Source organism: Hyperolius riggenbachi, chromosome 5 (assembly GCF_040937935.1).
Source record: "Hyperolius riggenbachi isolate aHypRig1 chromosome 5, aHypRig1.pri, whole genome shotgun sequence".
NCBI lineage: Eukaryota > Metazoa > Chordata > Amphibia > Anura > Hyperoliidae > Hyperolius > Hyperolius riggenbachi.
The window spans coordinates 31,100,159-31,119,033 of NC_090650.1; the positions used below are offsets into that span (position 1 = coordinate 31,100,159).

The 18,875-nt window shown below is 47.5% G+C and overlaps 1 protein-coding gene across 1 annotated transcript in view; it reads left to right on the top strand.

Annotated features, from left to right (window-relative positions):
• Positions 1–1,671: 1,671 nt before the first annotated feature.
• The window catches only part of LOC137518081 (uncharacterized), an 80,455-nt gene continuing 63,251 nt past the window's right edge, over positions 1,672–18,875 (top strand). The window contains exon 1 of the mRNA XM_068235371.1: positions 1,672–1,794. The gene's annotated coding sequence lies outside the window, so the exon portion shown is untranslated. The remainder of the gene's footprint in view (positions 1,795–18,875) is intronic.

Here is an 18,875-nt window from a genome sequence, read left to right on the forward strand (position 1 = left end):
TGGGCAAAGTTTGCCATAAACAGTGTAAGAAGGGCTGCAGTTTTACCATTGAAATTAAACAAATCTGAATGGCTGTATTTGGCCCGCTCCTGTGACGATTAACGCCACTACTCAGATGACTGAGCGTTGGTGATCTGCGGAATAATGGTTTTACAGGACCTTACCACAGGAGTTGGCAAGGAACACTCAGGACACCAACAGAACAGACCAGACACAGGGCCCCCAGTGGGGCTGGAAGACACAGACAGATAAATACGGTTCTAACGGTCACCTGAGGAGCAGGTGATTCAGACCTTACTGCAGTCTCAGAGATACAAAAGACACAGCTCTAATGGTCATCTGTGGAGCAGGTGATTCAGACCTTACTGCAGTCTCAGAGATACAAAAGACACAGCTCTAATGGTCATCTGTGGAGCAGGTGATTCAGACCTTACTGCAGTCTCAGAGATACAAATAGCACGGCTCTAATGGTCACCTGTGGAGCAGGTGATTCAGACCTTACTGCAGTCTTAGCAACAAGTTCCTTCCGTAGTCTGGACTCTCCACGGGGAGGAGTCAGACAGGGAGAGGGAAGGACAGAACGTGAGTGACACCAGAGAGAGGGTGTCACTAACAGGTCTGGCGTTCTTTAACGATCGGTGTAACACAGAGAGGGTCTGATTACCGGTGAACTGCAGTATCACCGAGAATGCAGAATATACCCGATTATTGGTGATCTGCAGTCTCACCGATAATCAGATATATAAGCTAACCTCTGGTCACCTGAGTAACGAGTGTCTGGTGCAACTGTAATGTTTTGAGGGCTGCACCTCAAGAGCAGGTACAGGGCAGCAAGGAGTACTGCACAGATTCCTTCCACAGGTCTGAGCTCTCCAAAACGGGAGGAGTCAGACTGACAGTGGGAAGGAAAGTCCGAAAGTGACACTCAGGCGCAAGTGTCACTAACGGGACAAGGAACCGCCTCCAATCGTGAGGTCGGTTCTCGAGGTCAGGCAAGCCAAGTCGAAAACACACAGACAGATCAGGTACAAGATCAGCAGACAAAAGGCAGAGTCAAAGTACAGGCAGGGTTCGGCAACGGGGTATCAGATATATCGAGGTACAGAATCAGGAGGCAGAAACAGAGTCTAGGAGCGAGCCGGGGTTCGGCAACGGAGTATCAGAAATAACGAGGTACAAGATCAAAGTTCAGAAGAGAGTCAAGGCAGGCAAGAAGTCATAACAGATAATCACAATCAAACTAGTACTTTAAGCTATCAACGGAATCTAGCTTAGTGTAGGATTACAGCTCCAGCTGGTCCCGGCACACTAACGGATCTGACTAACGGATCTGGGTGCTCGCAGATACAAAGCAATAAGTACTTTAAACTATCAACAGAATCTGGCTAAGTGTGGATCCCCGGCTCCGGCCGGTTCTAGCACACTTTGGGATCTAACTATGGTCTGAGTACTGACACAAGTGTACACAACGACAGACAAAGACAGAGTGACAAGTCCAGGTTTAAATACTGACAGCAGATTCAAGCAGCCCCGCCCGAGGGGCTGAACCAACCTGCAAGGAAGATTGACAGGTGGAAGTCAGCTGACCACCAAGTCAGCTGATCTGTCTCCTCTGCCCATAAAGGTCCTATAACTCTATGTAAAGGTCCTTTTGCTCCATGTGCAGGCGTGTGGACCCAAGCTGCTGCAACAGAGATCCCTGTCCCAGCTGAGTCGGGAAGCGACACCCGGGATGGCTTGGCCAGAAAGGTGACATCAGGTGTGAAAGCAGCTGCGCTGCTTTCCACCACAGAGGTAACGTTTAAGATCGTTACAGCTCCCTTCAGAATTTGAACCCCAGTCTCCCAGTGACTGACTGTAGCAGATTTTAGGTCTCTGCCATTAAGAGTGCATGAATGGCAGCAATGTAAATATTCCAGTTGAAAATCAAAAGGTGAATTTTGATTAGCTGCTGTAGGCTCCACCCACTTTTCTGAATATTAGTCCCAGTCACCCAGTGGCCAACTGTGTCACATTTGAAAACCCTGCCAATAACAGAATGGCTGAAATCAATCTAACAAATCTGATTGGCTGTTTGTGGCTCCACCCGTTTAGTGAATTTGGACCCCAGTCACCCAATGACTGACTGTATCAGGTTCGAGGCCTCTGCCACTAACAGTGTAAGAATGGTAGCAATGTGAATATTCCCCTTGAAAATCAATAGGTATTTCGATTGGCAGTTGTAGGCTCAACCCACATTTCTGAATATTCATCCCAGTCACCCAGTGGCCAATTGTATCAAGTTTGGGAACCCTGCCATGTTAAAAATTTAGTTGTTGGCACCGCCCACTTTTTCTAACCTTGACATACAGTCACTCAATTATCAAGTTTATCAGCTTTGGGGTCCTTGGTATCAATACTTTGTATATTCCCATTGAAAAATAAACAAATCTGGCTGTTTGTGGCTCCACCCCCTTTCTGAACTTGGATCCTAGTCACCCAGTGACCAACTGTACCAGGTTTGAGGCATCTGCTTTTAACAGTATAAGAGAATGGTAGCAGATGAAATAGTCTCTTTGAAAATCAAAAGGTGCATTTTTATTGGCTGTTGTAGGCTCCACCCACCTTCCAAAATCTTAATCTCAGTCACCCAATGACCAACTGTGCAAAGTTTGAGAACCCTGCCATTAACGGTGTAAGAATGGCTGCAGTTTATATTTTCCCAGTAAGTTGTTTTGGCTCCACCCACTTTGTGTAACCTTGACACACAGTCACTCAATGACCAAGTTTGTGAGCTTTCAGGTTCCTGGCATAAAAAAATGTGTGAATGGAAGCAGTTTATCCACCAAGGAAATCTGATTGGCTGTATGTGGCCCCGCCCCTTTAGTGAATTTGGACCCCAATCAACCAATGACAGACTGTAGCAAGTTTGAAGCCTCTGCCATTAAAAGTGTAAGAATAGCAGCAGTTTAAATATTCCCCTTGAAAATCAATAGGTGAATTTTGATTGGCTGTTGTAGGCTCCACCCATTTTCTTGAATCTTAATCACATTCACTCAGTGACCAAGTGTGCCAAGCTTGAGAACCCTGCGATTAACAGTCTAAGAATGGCTGCAGTTTACATTTTCCCATGTAAAATGAATGGCTGAAATTTGATTGGCTGTTTTATGCTCCGCCCACTTTTCCTGGATTTGTAACCTCGGTCACCAAGTGACCAACTGAGCCAAGTGTGGGGACTCTGGCTTGATTACTATGAGAATGGCAGCCTTTTACATTTTTTTCCATTGACTTGAATGGGTGAAATCTGATTTGCTGTTTGTAGCTCCGCCCACGTGTGCAGGGGGAACCGAGACCCCCAGAACATATCATCCCAGGTAGTGAGGGATCTGTATATGAAGTTTCGTTCAAATCGGTCAAGCCGTTTTCGAGTGATCGCGGCACATACACACACACACACACATACACACACATCCGATTTTATATATATAGATGATCGGAGAGAGATCTGTTGGGTGCCATAAACCACAGGCCGATTCCTGGTCGATTTCAGCCAGAAATCTTTCTGGAATCAGCCTAGTGATGCCGCCTCGTTGCCTGGCTGCTCCCGGCACTGTCCCCCCAAGTGTAAAATGTCCCCCCCCCCCCCACATGCAATATGGCTCCAACAGATAAAGTGTTCGTACACGGGGCACATTTTACACTAGGGGGGAAGGCACTGGGGGGTTTCCTTGCATTTTGTCGCAGGCTGTTACCACCGAGCACTTGATCGTCCATGGCGGCTCGACATCTTGTAGCTGGTCTGATCGATACATGCAACCAATATCGGCTTGAAATTGGTTGCACCGGTGATCGTACAAGCTTTTGGCGGCACAGATTCTCATCAGATTCAATTATAATAATTAAAGGATACCCGAAGTGACATGATTAGATAGACATGTATACAGTGCCAAACACACAAATAACTCGGCTGTGTTCCTTTTATTCTTTATCTGTCTGAAAGAGTTAAACATCAAGAATGCAAGTGACAGTCTCTATTTGGGTCGGGAGTGGGTCGGACTATGCCTCAGACTATAGCATAACCCTCACTGATAAGTAATTACAGCCATAAAACACTTCCCTGTCAGTAACTGTCTTCCTGGAGCAGGAAAGAGATACATAGGGTCAATAATTCATAGATTTAAGCTCTGGCCTACTTCAAGGAAGGTGTCATTCAGCAGAGATGATGAAACAGTAAAAACTTAATAACTAGCTTTAAATATAAAATAAAACTGTGGGATATCTAAAAAAAAGTCATTTTTAGGAGAAGGAGGATAGATACAATTGTTTTTCTCAGTTTATTTTCACCTTGAATGTCCTTTAAATCAGATGGTAGATCGTCCGCAAAGTTGCCTAATGTGTGGCCACCTTAAGATGGGTAAGATAAGGTTAGAAGGATACGAGGACATGTACTGTCTTCTCCTCTGTACTATGGGGAAATAAGCTTATAACTGTAATATTCCATCTCACAGATTACAGTTTGCAGATGAGAGGTAATCATCACATCTCAAAGTTCTTTTCTTTACTTTATAGACACGACGGTCATTCACTCGTCTGACACAGCCGCTGTCCTTGATAACACATAAGACAGTATCTTTCATACCGGTAATTAGCAACCTCATAAAGAGGAACGAGATGTGCCAGTCCCTGTCCTGAAATGGTGCATTGTGGGAGTGCCTTATCATTTAGGTGGAGGTGATACTTGCACATACCTTTTGCTTTAACCTCCCTGGCGTTCTATCAAGATCGCCAGGGCGGCTGCGGGAGGTTTTTTTTTTATAAAAAAAAATCTATTTCATGCAGCCAACTTTTAGTTGGCTGCATGAAAACCCACTAGAGGGCGCTCCTGCCGCGTACTTCTGATCGCCTCCGGCGACGAGCGGAGTGACGTCATGGACGTCAGCCGACGTCCTGACGTCAGCCGCCTCCGATCCAGCCCTTAGCGCTGGCCGGAACTGATTGGTCCGGCTGCGCAGGGCTCGGGCGGCTGGGGGGACCCTCGATCGCCGCTACTCGCGGCGGATCTCCGCAGAGCGGCGGCGATCAGGTAGCACACGAGGCTGGCAGAGTGCCGGCTGCGTGTGCTCCTTTTTACTTGGCGCAAATCGGCCCAGCAGGGCCTGAGCGGCACCCTCCGGCGGTAATGGACGAGCTGAGCTCGTCCATACCGCTAAGGAGGTTAAAGGACACCTGACCCCAAGCAAAGTATTAAAGATAAGCACAGAGTTAGGCCTTGCTCACATTATAAATCGGCAGCGCTATCGCAAGCGCTGAGCAATTTTTTTGAGCTTTTTTCAAAGCGCTTTTCCCTGTGCTTTGAGCTCAGAAAAGCGCTTTTGAGCGATTGAGATTTTCACTTCCTGACATCAGTCAGAAAGTGAACTCTTTGACTCAGAAATGAATAAATACAATGTATTTATTCTTAAAAGCGCTCGGGAAATCGTTATACAAAGCACTTTTTCGAGCTCTTTGCGATTTCCCTCTACCTGCCATTGAGCCAAAGTGCTCAGAAAGTGGTACAGACAGCGTTTTTGTTATCGGAAAGCAATTGAAACGCTGATATGTGAACGCTCTCATAGGAAATCATTGCACAATCGCTTTTAGGGCGATTTCTAAAATCGCCAGCGCTTAAGAAAAATCCACAAACGCTCATAGGGCTTGATTCACTATACCGTGATAACTCAAATATCACACCTTATCAAGGATATCACACCTTATCAACATTAACACGGCTTATCAGCGTTAACACACCTTGTCAGAGTAGCATAGTGAACGCTACAAACCCGCAGGAACTCAGGACAGGACGAGTGCCATTGCCAATTAGCAGGCAGAAGTTCGTAGTACTCGCTATGCTACTATGATAAGGCGTGTTAATTTTGATAAGGTGTGATATCTTTGATAAGGTGTGTTATCTTTGATAAGGTGTGTTATCTTTGATAAGGTGTGTTATCTTTGATAAGGTGTGTTATCTTTGATAAGGTGTGATATCTTTGATAAGGTGTGATATCTTTGATAAGTTAACTAAACCGTGATAACTCAAATATCACACTATGGGGCTTGATTCACTAAACCGTGATAACTCAAATATCACACTATGGGGCTTGATTCACTAAACCGTGATAACTCATATCACAGCCGTTAAGTGATCACGAATTTGCACTCACAATCGCGAATTTGCACGTAAAACCGCGTGTTTCCATGTGAAAATTTGTGATTGCACGTGCAAATTTGTGATCACGAAAACGACCGTGATATAAGTTATCACGGTTTATACTCATAGCTCCCAACTGTCCCTCTGTCCCTCTTTCCTCCTCATTTGTCCCTCTTTCAGGAATTTGTCCCTCTTTCTTTGTAAATATATATATTTATCTACTAAAAAATTAGTTTGATTAACTCTAAACTTTATTCCCATCTCTTAAATTGATATAAAGCTAATTGTAAAATGTTAATATGAAGGAAACTGAATCAGGATAGAAAGGACCGGTGTGGTTTGAATTATAAAACAACATATTTTTCTTATGAAATCTTTATGGTATGTGTGACTAGGGGCGTGACGGGGGCGTGATCAGGGGTGTGGCAGGGCCATGACTTAAGTGTCCCTCTTTCTTATCTTAAAAAGTTGGGAGGTATGGTTTAGTGAATAAAGCCCCATAGTGTGGACAAGCCCTTATGTTCATGCTGAATCCACAGAGGTATGAGGCTTATCTTAGGAAGTTTCTTCTTGAGTCAGGTGTCCTTTAACCACTTGCCGACTGCTCCATGCCAATTGGCGTGAGCAGTGCGGCAGCCCCAGGACCACTCCACGCCCATTGGCGTGAACTGTCCTCTATGGGGCTAGCAGGAGATCAAGTGCAGGCTGCGCGCGCATCTCCTGCCCGGGGGGCGGAGCTCCACCCCGCCTTCAGTCTCCGTGCGGCGATCGCCGCTCGGGAGACTGTTAGACGGCGGATTCGCCGTCTAACTGGTTTGTACAGCGCTGCGATCAGCAGCAGCGCTGTACTGGGGACAACCGTGTGACACGGCTGTCCCCCTGGAGGACAAGAGAGCGATCGGCTCTCATAGGCAGAAGCCTATGACAGCCGATCGCGTGATTGGCCAGCAGGGGAGAGGGAGGGAGGGAGGGAAAGTAAAAAAAAAAAAAATACTAAAGTTTATTAAAAAATAACAAACATAAATATGTATTAAAAAATAAACAAACAATGTGGGGACGATCAGACCCCACCAACAGAGAGCTCTGTTGGTGGGGGGGGGGGGGGGAGGAGGGGGGAATCACTTGTGAGCTGAGTTGTATGGGCCTGCAGCTTTGCCTTAAAGGAGACCTGTAGTGAGAGGGATATGGAGGCTGTCATATTTATTTCCTTTTAAGCAATACCAGTTGCCTGGCTATCCTGCTGGTCTATTTGGCTGAAGAAGTGTCTGAATCACATCGGGAACAAGCATGCAGCTAATCTTGTCATATCTGTCTAATTTGCCAGAAACACCTGATCTCCTGCATGCTTGTTCAGGGCCTATGGCTGAAAGTATTCGAGGCAGAGGATTAGCTGCATAGCCAGGCAACTGGTATTGCTCAGGGGCGTAGCAATAGGGGGTGCAGAGGTAGCCACCGCTTGGGACAGAGGTGCCCCGAAGGGCCCTCCCTCAACTACAGTATTAGCTCTCTATTGGTCCTGTGCTGGTAATAATCACTTCTATAGAGAGTTTGAATAGTAGTGATCACTAACAAACTGTTCCCCACCCCTTTCTTGCTCCTCTAACACTGCGGTTGTCCTTGGCAGGTTTTGGTGCGCCGTATCAATTGTTATGTATAGAGTGCTTGGGGGCCCATAGTAAAACTCGCATCGGGGCCCACAGCTCCTTAGCTACGCCAATGGTATTGCTTAAAAGGAAATAAATATGGCAGCCTCCATATACCTCTCACTACAGTTCTCCTTTAAAGCTGCAGTGGCCCAATTAAGTAAAAATAGCCTGGTCACTAGGGGGGGTTAACACCGCAGTCCTCAAGTGGTTAAGAAAGCGGCGTAACTGCAGGGGAGCAGCCACTGCAACCAACCGCAGGGGGACCAGAGCTGAGAGGGGGCCCATACTAACCTTCCCTTCCTCTAGTAAAGGGACCCATCCTTCAGATCAGGTGTTTTTGTGGCTACACTTGTTTTATAACCCTTGTGAGATGCGCCCCAGGCTGTGAGGGTCACCAGGGGTAGGCAGGGGAAAGGTTGTGACCATTGTGGGGCTGGGCAGCCTATGACTTGTAGTTACACCCTTGCTTTAAAAAAAATAAAATTGCACTAAGATAACTTTTCTGATAGTAGCACTCAATAGATGTGTCTGTGCTTCTAATGCCTAAAATACACGGGTCGACCGGCGGCTCGATTAGCCGCCGGATCGACCCCAGCCGCGTCCCCGCATGCGCGCGGATCGATTGCCGCTCGTCCCCGCCGGCGCTTCGTTATCAGCGCTCGATTCCCTGCCATTGTCCGCCGGCGAGGATCGAGCGGGCGGGAGTCGAGCGGCTTGATCGGACCAGCTGAATATTATCAGCTGGCCGGATCAGCTGGTCGATACACGGTACAGAAACCAGAGCGCGGCCCCGATGTGAAGGAGGGCCACGCTCAGCAACGGGGGCACGATACAACTGAGGGAAGCCTCATCTAAATAGTAAGTAGGAGATTTTGAACTTCGGCTTAAGTTCACTTTAATAATAATAATCCTAACATTTGTATAGCGCTCACTTAAAGTGCGCAAGAGCTGCAGCCACTAAGTGCGCACACAAGGGACCACCCTGCAGTGTTAGGAAGTCTTGCCTTGAACTCCTTACTGAATAGCAGCGGCATCGCTAGGGGGTAGAACCGGGGCACTCACCGGGACCTGTTGCTGTGGTGCCCCAATTCTTCACTCCCCAAAGTCCCCGACTGCACAGCGTGCCCAAACACTGGCGGCGCTATAATGTATATGCGGCCGCCATTTTTGTGGAGCCTTTCCCCCTATCTCTCTCTGCTGCTGTCATGTGAGGGGCTCACATGATGCAGACACATGACTCCTGTCTGTGATCGAGCTCCCGCCCACCAAGCTTTTTAGCGCTGGAATATTTGGGCGCAGCCGGCGCCACCATAGACTATAATAGGAATTACAACTGAGCAGCGCTCAGTGAGTAACGTCGGCGCTGTCAGAAGACGGAGCCGAGGTTGCTTAAAAAAACACAAAAATTCGGCCACCAGCAATCGCTGGAAGCCGAATTATATCATTCCCCCACTATCCATGGCGGCCTGGAGGGGGAATAGTAATTAACACATCCGGCAGCAGCAAGATCAGCCATATACCGACTGCATCCTGCACCCAAATCTACCGGCACCGATTTCAAATGTATGCGCTGCTGCTGCTGGACCTCTCAGCCTCCGAGCCAAATTTAAGGGGACCTCTACATTTATTAATTCCTACCTGTATTACATTGAATCATCCCACTGCAGCAATGCCCGAGAGCTGTGATCTTTCTGACAGCTGGGCACACATTCAGCGTTGCATGCTGACATCTGCACTTTCACGATCATGCCTAGCCTGCCTGTCAGAAAGATCACAGCTCCTGTCCCAGCGTTGCTGCAGACGGATGATTACTAGCATATGAATGAGATCCCACTCTGTAGCATTTCCCTGCAGTCAGTGTAGTTTGAATCTTTGTTTGAAGTTGCAGAGAGTGTAGGCAACTTGTGGTGAACTCTGCAACCTCAAACAAAAGCTAAACACTAGACTACACTCTCCCCTCTCTCTCTGTGTCCCTCTCCCCCGCCCCCTACCCTCTCTCTCTTTCTGCCCCCTCTTTCTCTCTGTCTCTGGGGAGATCCCTTCTCTCCTCTATCTCTCTGCCTCTCTTTCTCTCTGCCCCCTCTCTCTCATCTCCTCTCTCAGTGCCTCTTGCAGTGCCCCACTCTGTGCCCAGGTGTGTGTGTGTGTTTTGTGCCTCTCTATGTCTCTCTCTCCCCCCAGAGAGGCTGTGTCCTTCTACACTCTCTCTCTCTCTCTCTCTCTCTCTCTCCTCTCTTCCCCCGTTTCCCTCCCCCCCTCTCTTGTTACACCACTGTTAATTTGATGTAATTTGGTCCCACCCACTACCACACCCACTACATACATGGCCACGCCCATTTTTGCCGCTGCGCAGGTTGTGAACCCCGGGTGCCCATGGGCAGGGCCGGTTTAAGCAACAATGGGGCCCCAGGGCAAAATAAACCTGGGGGCCCCCCCAACATATACCCCGGAACAAAAATCGGCATTAGGGGACCTTTTTTGCAGCTGGTATAGTCAGGGTGTGAAGTCCCAATCGGTCAGAGCTCCACATTCTGGCTATCCCAGCCTGCATGGGGGACAAGGGGTTAAAAAGATTCAGGAGGGGGGACCCCACATAATTTTTTTTTTTAATTCCCACACTCTAAACATAAAAAAAAATTGGGAAAATAGGAAAAAATGCCAGGGATCTTCATACAGCCATATTGCGGCTGTATAGCGATCCCTGGCCAAAGCGCTGCGGCTGCGTATAGACCCCCTGGAAACCCCGTCAGGAAATTTATTGCGCTTTCGTTTGATGCATATAAAATTACACTACCGTTAGGTTTGCTACTAAAAGTGACATTTACCGCATTTAAAAGTATACTTTTTTCCTTCTTAACTTTAAAATCGATTTTCTCAAAAACTATAAGGTCTTTTTGAAAAATTGTTTTTTCCTCTTATTCCTAATGATCTCCTTAACATATCCTGCAAAATTAGGGTTTCTAGCATTTAAGGTGGATTTGCTATTAACCATTAAAGTCGACAGGTTTTTAAATGTGTTTTTTTTTCCTTTGAAATTATAAAATCAATTTTCTCAAAAACTATAAGGCCGATTTGAAAAATGTTTTTTTCCTCTTGTAGCCACTGGGGGCCCCTACAAGCTCTGGGGCCCTGGGGCAGCTGCCTCCTTTGCCTTAATGGTAGCGCCGGCCCTGCCCATGGGTGCCCCAGATCTCCTAGGATCCTAGCAACGCCCCTGCTGAATAGGTACTGCCCCTAGCCAGGATTCAAACCCTGGTCTCCCATGTCAAAGGCAGAGCCCTTAACCAGTACACTATCCAACCACTTTCTTCATGCATCTTTGAAAGCAAACCTGTGAACCCACGGCTGCTCCCCAGGACCCTCTCCTTCTTTAGATCAGCAAAAACCCAGTATACAGAGGCGCCAGAGTAGACTAAAACGTTTTAAAAACCACTTAAAAGCAGAGGGGGATGTTAAGGTGGACTCACCTCCCTCTTACAAAAAAGAAAACTCACTTGAGTCTCGATAAAACAGAATTGACAAATAATTTATTCAACTCCACAAATGCAACGCGTTTCGCGGGCGTGACCCTGCTTCCTCAGGCAAAAATGGGTGCACAACTCAGTGGGTCAAGCAATAGGTCTGTGCGCCTCCCTCTCCTTCTTTAGAGCCACCCTCCTGTGACACACATAAGTATGGCTTTTTCCTCCATGCACTAGCAACTCCATGCTACTGCGCAGGCCATACTTGTGGCTGCGCTCATACAGGAAACACAGTCATGAGAACATATTCAGAGGGTTCCGGCACAGGAACAGCGAGGTCGAGGCCGGGAATAGTGAAAGCCTCTGGCCTACCCAGAGACTCCCCTCTACTGAGGTTAGTATCTATTTTTTTCTTTTGTTTTGGGTTTTTTTTTTTTGTTAATGGTGCTCTTTAAGAAAACCCTCCATAGCTATTACTGATTGATTATTTTGGCATATAACGGAGTGTGGATCGACCTGTAAGGCTTTGCCAACTTTGCAGCCGCTCCTCAGTTCCTTGGCACAAGTCTGCGGCATTTCAGGACACCTGTTGCCTGGAGCTGTGCCAAGTATTGTAAGTGGATAAGTAACATGAGGTAACTTCTGCTGAATTCCATCCATTGCCACCCCGCAGGTAGCCCTCTGCGTGCCAGCATTGTGTATGTGTGATGCAAACCGAAGGGTTACCAACCCCCTAGAGCAGGGGTCTCAAACTCGCGGCCCTCGATACAATATTTTGTGGCCCTCGACGGCAAAAGCTTCCTTATAGTTCGCTTCAGTGCTCCCAAGTAATCCGCCGCATCCCTGCCGCTAAACGAGGGCTGCAGAGCCCCCAAATCGCCCGGGGGGATCTCCGCCGGCATTTCCTGAAAGGGGCAGATCTTTAAGCTTCAGCTCTGCCCCTCCTGACGTCAATCGCCGCCTCTCCCCGCCCCTCTCTGTGAAGGAAGAGTGAGAGGGGTGGGCAGAGGCGGCGATGCGCCGCGATTGTGAAATTCCTTATGCGGCCCAGCCTCATCCTGACTTTGCCTCCTGCGGCCCCCAGGTAAATTGAGTTTGAGACCCCTGCCCTAGAGGCAGCTGACACTGGAGCTTTTCTCAGCTTCTAATTAACATTATCTAGCTGAAAATATGCCCTGGGCTTCTGTGGAGAGGCCAGAGATGTTCATCTTCTCCCTCAGGGCCAAATGTCCATTAGGATGACCTTCAGCAGCATTACAAGGGGGCCATTTACAGAATTGCAAGTTCTTCCTCCTTTTTCACAGAAAGATATTTGGTACACTGACCTTACTGAAACAATACAAGTTTATTGACCAATTATGTGTCCCAACCACTGGTCAGGACAATGACTCGGGTTAGGTGAGGTAGCTACTAGCTTGGACAGGTTCTACCAGAATTGTTAATAAAGTCCCTCCACACAAAAATTAGCAGAACGCAGTGGGTACCAACGATGGGGACAATAAATCTCACAGTCCCATCCAGTACCGTACTTACATTTTCCAGCGATCAGGAAATCTACTTTACTGCGTTTTTCCAATCACGTGAAAATTGTAAAATGCAAGGACATCAGCAAAATAATAGAAATCCCAGGAACCCATTTATACCAGTGCAGTGAGATTGTGATGCAATTTTGCCTGGTCGCAAAAGTTCTGCATGCTGCATTTTATTCCGCGTTTTCTCCTAGTGTTCCTAGCATCCAGTGAAAATCCCAGCAAAATCGCATTTTAAATCAGAATGGCAGCCTCCATATCGCTCGCAGTGGGTTCCCTTCAACCCCTTTTAGACAAAGTCTTTAACACTTGGGGCCATATCCTATTGCTGAACTCGCCAGCGCTTATCACTGGCGAGTTCTCAATTTAGGCGATGGGGGCATCGTCTAATCCTGTTTAACTTAACCCCCTTGCCGTTCCAATTCTGACGGCAAGGGGGCAGCGCAGCACTTTAAAAAAAAAAAAAAATTTAAATCATGTAGCGAGCTACATGATAGCCGCTGACAAGCGGCATCCCCCTACCCACTCCGATCGACTTCGGCGATCAGAGTAAGCAGGAAATCCCATTCAGAACGGGATTTCCTGCTGGGCTTCCCCGGTCACCATGGCGACGGGACGGGATGATGTCACCGACGTCATGGACGTCAGAGGGAATCCCGATCCACCCCTCACCGCTGCCTGGCACTGATTGGCCAGGCTGCGCAAGGGGTCTGGAGGGGCGGGGGCGGCACGGCGGGTAGCTCGGCCGCGAGCGGCGGCGATCGGAATATGCACGCAGCTAGCAAAGTGCTAGCTGCGTGCAGAAAAAAAAAATGTGAAAATCGGCCCAGCGGGGCCGGAGAAATCCTTCTGCGCAGGTTACCCCGAGCTGAGCTCGGGATAACCGGCAAGAAGGTTAAGACCCCCCAGGCGGAAAATAACTCGCTGGGTGATTATATAATTTCATTGGCTCAGACAGTGGACCAATGGGGAGCCCCAGCTACAGATTCAAAGATGCTTTGCCCAGGCTCCGATGCACACAGTAATTACAGTGTAATTACGCAACGGAACTTGCTGCGAGAGGCTGTGGGTGATTAGTGGCGGTATGTATAATGATAGGAGTGACACCACAGCTACATGGGGGGCTTTAGAGATGTGCAGTGATCCTACGGGGAGCTCTGGGGGGTCTCCTTATTAAAGGAGACCCCCAGATGCAGCGGCGGAAGATGGTGGCGGATGTTTGGCGGTTGTGTGCATGTGTGGGGAGCGAGGCCGTGGTGCTGAATTTGCCGTTAATCCTCGCGTGATTGCAAGGTGATAAATAGCTCGCATCTGCAAGCTGCTTATCACCTGGAATAGAATATGGCCCTTAATACCATAATCCTGACAGAATAACAAAGTTGCAAATACTTCAGAGGGTAAAGAAATTCTTAAATAATCTATTTAAAAGCAACCTGCGGTGAGAGTGATATGGAGGCTGCCATATTTATTTCCTTTTAAGCAATACCAGTTGCCTGGCTGTCCTCCTGATCCTCTGCCTCTAATACTTTTAGCCATAGCCCCTGACCAAGCATGTCCTTTAACCTGACCTAAACAAAAGGTACAAAACATAATTTCTACATAGGGCATACTATCACCAGCTATCAATAATTATAATATTAGCATAAACTGATATCTATTATGATACAGCTGTGAAGGATTTTATTGGTCTCATGTTTATCACTCAATCTACATTACAAACTCCTCTATTTCATAATTCACCACAGGATATTACTACTAAACAGCAGGGCATAAACAATTGGCAGCTCTGGATGACTCTGCTTATGGACATTGGATACCCGAAGTGACATGTGACATGATGAAATAGACATGTGTATGTACAGTGCCAGGCACACAAATAACTGCTGTGTTCCTTTTTTTTCTTTCTCTGCCTCAAAGAGTTAAATATCAGATATGTAAGTGGCTGACTCAGTACTGATTTAGACAGGAAGTGACTACAGTGTGACCCTCACTGATAAGAAATTCCAACCATAAAACACTTTCCTAGCAGAACATGGCGTCTGATAGCAGTAAAGAGATAAAAAGGGGAATTTCTTTTCAGTGAGGGTCACACTGCAGTCACTTCCTGTCTGAATCTGGACTGAGTCAGCCACTTACATACCTGATATTTAACTCTTTCAGGCAGAGAAAGGAAAAAAAGGAACACAGCCTAGTTATTTGTGTGCTAGGCACTGTACATACACATGTCTATCTCATCATGTCACATGTCACTTCGGGTATCCTTTAACAACAGAACACTTGTCCTGAGTGTTTAAAAAAAACGAGTGTCACACTTACTGACACCCGCGTCCTTGTATGCAAACGCAGGACCTGTGGATTTATCACGTTGGCCGGGCGCATGCGATGCGTGATTGCGCAGATGGTGGCACGCGCAGATCGCAGTGTGTATGTGCATGGGAGGTGTTTCCAGCACCAAATTCAAGCACTATCGCTATAAAAGTGCCCCTTTATCTCACTGGCAGCACTGTTCATTCTGAGAGCTTGGGTCAAGCCAGTGATGTGTAATTCATGCCTGTTGCTCCTTAACCTGTGCTTGTCTTTCCTGATTTTGACCTTTGGCTCTTTGACCCTGACTACTCTGTTTGCTGCCTGCCCTGAGTTTTGGTTTCTGCGATATCGACTATGCTGATTACTGCCTGCCCCGTACCTTGGTTCTGTGACCTTGAGTACGTTGATCTCTGCCTGCCGTGACCTTTGGCTCTGTGTCCTCAACGACCTCATTCCTTCCGTCACCACCCGCTCTAACTTGAATTACTACACATTGCGGCGTCACCTGTTCTATATGGTCACCATTGTGGCAATCCCAGGTGTCGTGACATGGTGGCCATCAGGCAGCAAAGTAGTCCGTCGCCCGGTAGGGGTAGTGGTCCATCACACCTTGTGGGGGTGCTGTGGTGTAGACCCCTGGCCACTTAGATATGCTGGCTGGCCCAGCTTTCACTTCTCTCTTATTTCACTTGCCCATCATAGGTAGCTAATTACCATTAGATAGCAAGAGGTACCCTCAGTATTAAGTACTGTAGCTAATGGTGCTCTCAACTGAAGGGAGCTCTCATCAGTGGAACTCTACATAGGGGCTCTGCATAGGAAAAGAGCAAAGCACTAGGGGAGGAGAGAGAGACGCCTTTCCATCACCAGGAGCCTGTAGGTACGTGCCTACATTGCCTTATGGTAAATCCAGCCCTGAGTGTAGGGAAGCAGCAGTGACCTGATGGATGAAATTCATGCCGAGTGCCATGAAAAAGTAGCCGGGTGGCATGAAAAAGTAGCCGGGTGGCATGAAAAAGTAGCCGGGTGGCATGAAAACGTAGCCAGGTGGGGTTAGATGAGAGAATGCAGGGCCGATGCTTCTGTGCGCAACTCTGCTTACAGCAGAGGAGGAGGTGAGTCGATGACAGCCGGGTGCTCACCAAAACTAGCCGGGTGGAGCATCCGGCAAAATGAGCCTGGGGAGAACACTGATACACTTCTGTACTGTACCTGCCAGGAGAACAATCATTGCCCTCAACCCCTTGATCTTCTCATCCAGGGGTGTAACAATAGACCCTGCAAGGGATGCAGCTGCAGGGGGGCCCAGAAGCAGTAGGGGACCCTGTGGTGGGAGAAGTTTATTTTCCTTGTCCTGAGAGACTGACAACTATAAGGGCATGGAGAGAAAAAAAACTTTCTGCTCTCTGCACAATTGTTCTAATGACTGCATCTGCTCAGCCACTGATAAGGGATCATTCACAGTTTTGTGGACAAAGATTTGTAGACCGTAATGGCAGCAGGGAGTGCTGCTGCTGTGATGCATGGAGATTCCCGGTGCTGGAAGCAGGTAATTATAATGCTCCCTGCTCTACTCTGCATGCAGATGGCAGGAGGTGGGGCCCCCCAAACCCCCGGGCCCCTGCAATAGCAGGGGTCGCGGTGGCTAACGTTACCCTCAAGCTCACATCCTTACAGCCTCACTCCCCATTTACTGGCTTCATACAGCCTGTGCTGTGCTCAACAAGCACCTATTTGCTAGTACTAATAACAGTGGAGAAATCTCGCATGATTAGCAAATGTGCAGTTTGTATCTTAAAGGGATCTTAGTAGCTTGTGGTTTCAAATAGCTGAAAGGCCTGCCATGTTTGAGATGCTAACCCCCTGCTTCCTTTTCACTGCCATTATCCAGGATTGGTGTGAAGATCATCAAGTGTGACTTATCTTCTCTGCTTGAAGCACAGTGTGCACCGTCCTCCCCGCTTCCAAATGCTGAATGGGTTTGTTTGATCTCAGCGTCTGGGCAATTAAGTATAATTAGATGAGTCCTAATCTGCCTTCCATTTTCTGCTGATTGTAAAAGGCTTGAGGATGGAGGAAGTAGTAGAATACTCACTGTAATTAGCACTGAAAGCGGACCTGAACTCAGAATGTCCTCTCTGCTCTAAAAGATATACAACAGCATAATAACCTTTTAAACAAAAACATTTCTTTGTGACAGCTGATACAAATCCTACAATAAATCTGAACTGTTTCTACTTCCTCACTCATGGAAGCAGGCATATTGTTAACAGCCTGTGCTTTCAAATAAGCTTATCTGCATTATCTATTGTGGCATGTGACACAGGGAGGAGATGAAATTACAACTTGTGATTAGACACAAATGAGGGGGAAATACACAGGCTAAACTCTCTAACTACATACAGGGTGCATTTCTCTTTGCTTTCCTTCTGTCCTGTGCAAAAGTTTAGGTCCACTTTAAATGTAAAAAGATGAGGTGAAATGAAAGTTGTTTTTTTTTATTAATGAGCCTCATTCTTAGCATGCATTTTTAATGTGCAATTGAGCTGCCCTGGGAGTTAAAAATGATGCTCGGTTCCCTTTAAAGGCATCTGAAATTCTCTCTACCTCTATTTAGTTGTGCAACAGAGCGCAGGAAAGTGACAGAGGCAATATGTGTACCATAAATCACACAATAATCACTTTCCGTTTACCTACACTGATAACACAATCCAGATTGTAAACGCATTAGTGCCGCAGGTTACAGTGGAGTAATTACATGCGTGTGAAAGTACAAAAGTAAGATTGCCATTGATCTGTTTACTGCATCATTCCATTAGAAAGAGAATAAAACATTATACAGTAATTTGATTGGAATTCTCCAAACCCACTGTGTTTATACTCTGTTGTATCAGCAGATGATGCCAAGACTTCTGGATTTAAAGAATATCACGATTATTATACTTTATATACACATACGGTGACCAGACGTCCCAGAATTAGGGTCTCCCTTACCAGGCACAAATATGTCCCAGGAAATGTCCCGGGTGGGCCGCCAAACTTTGTGACCACAAAACTGGCTTCTGTGCTCCATGCCCACCTCCTGAAAACATTGGTGCGCCCACAGATCAGAGAAGTACCTGGGGGGGGGGGGGGGGGGGAAAGGATGTTACTGCTACTGATCGAGTGCAATGATTGGCCCAATGACGGTGATGTGGTCCCGCCCAGGGCCGGGCCGAGGCATAGGCTGGAGAGGCTCCAGCCTCAGGGCGCAGTATAGGAGAGGGAGCACAATTCATTCAGCTGTCATTCCTAATTGTGTATGAAGCAGAAAGAAATAAGAAAAGGGGATACATAGCAGTGACTGCAAGCCAGATAACTAGATATTAAGGTGTTGGGGAGGTTGTGGGCCCTGTGGCCTTCTTAGTCTAATAGCAATCAGTGTGTGACAGCTGGGGTGGGAGGGATGGAGGGGCGCACTTTGGTGTCTCAGCCTTGGGTGCTGGAGGACCTTGTCTCTTCTCCCGCCCATGAGACCATTGGCACCAGTTAGGAAAAGAAGCAGCAGGCCGCTGTGATTGGCCAGTTCAGTGCCAGCACCCCACCTGATTGGATGCCATGCTAATGCTTCCCTTATGACTGGCCATGGTGATCTCTCGCCAGTGATGGGGTTTTGCTGTAGCAATTATCGATAAGAGGCATGCTGTATATCAACACCTCACCTGCTTATGATGTCATAGAGAAGGGTGGCGGGTGCCGCCAGCCGAATGAGGTCAGGGATTCGGGA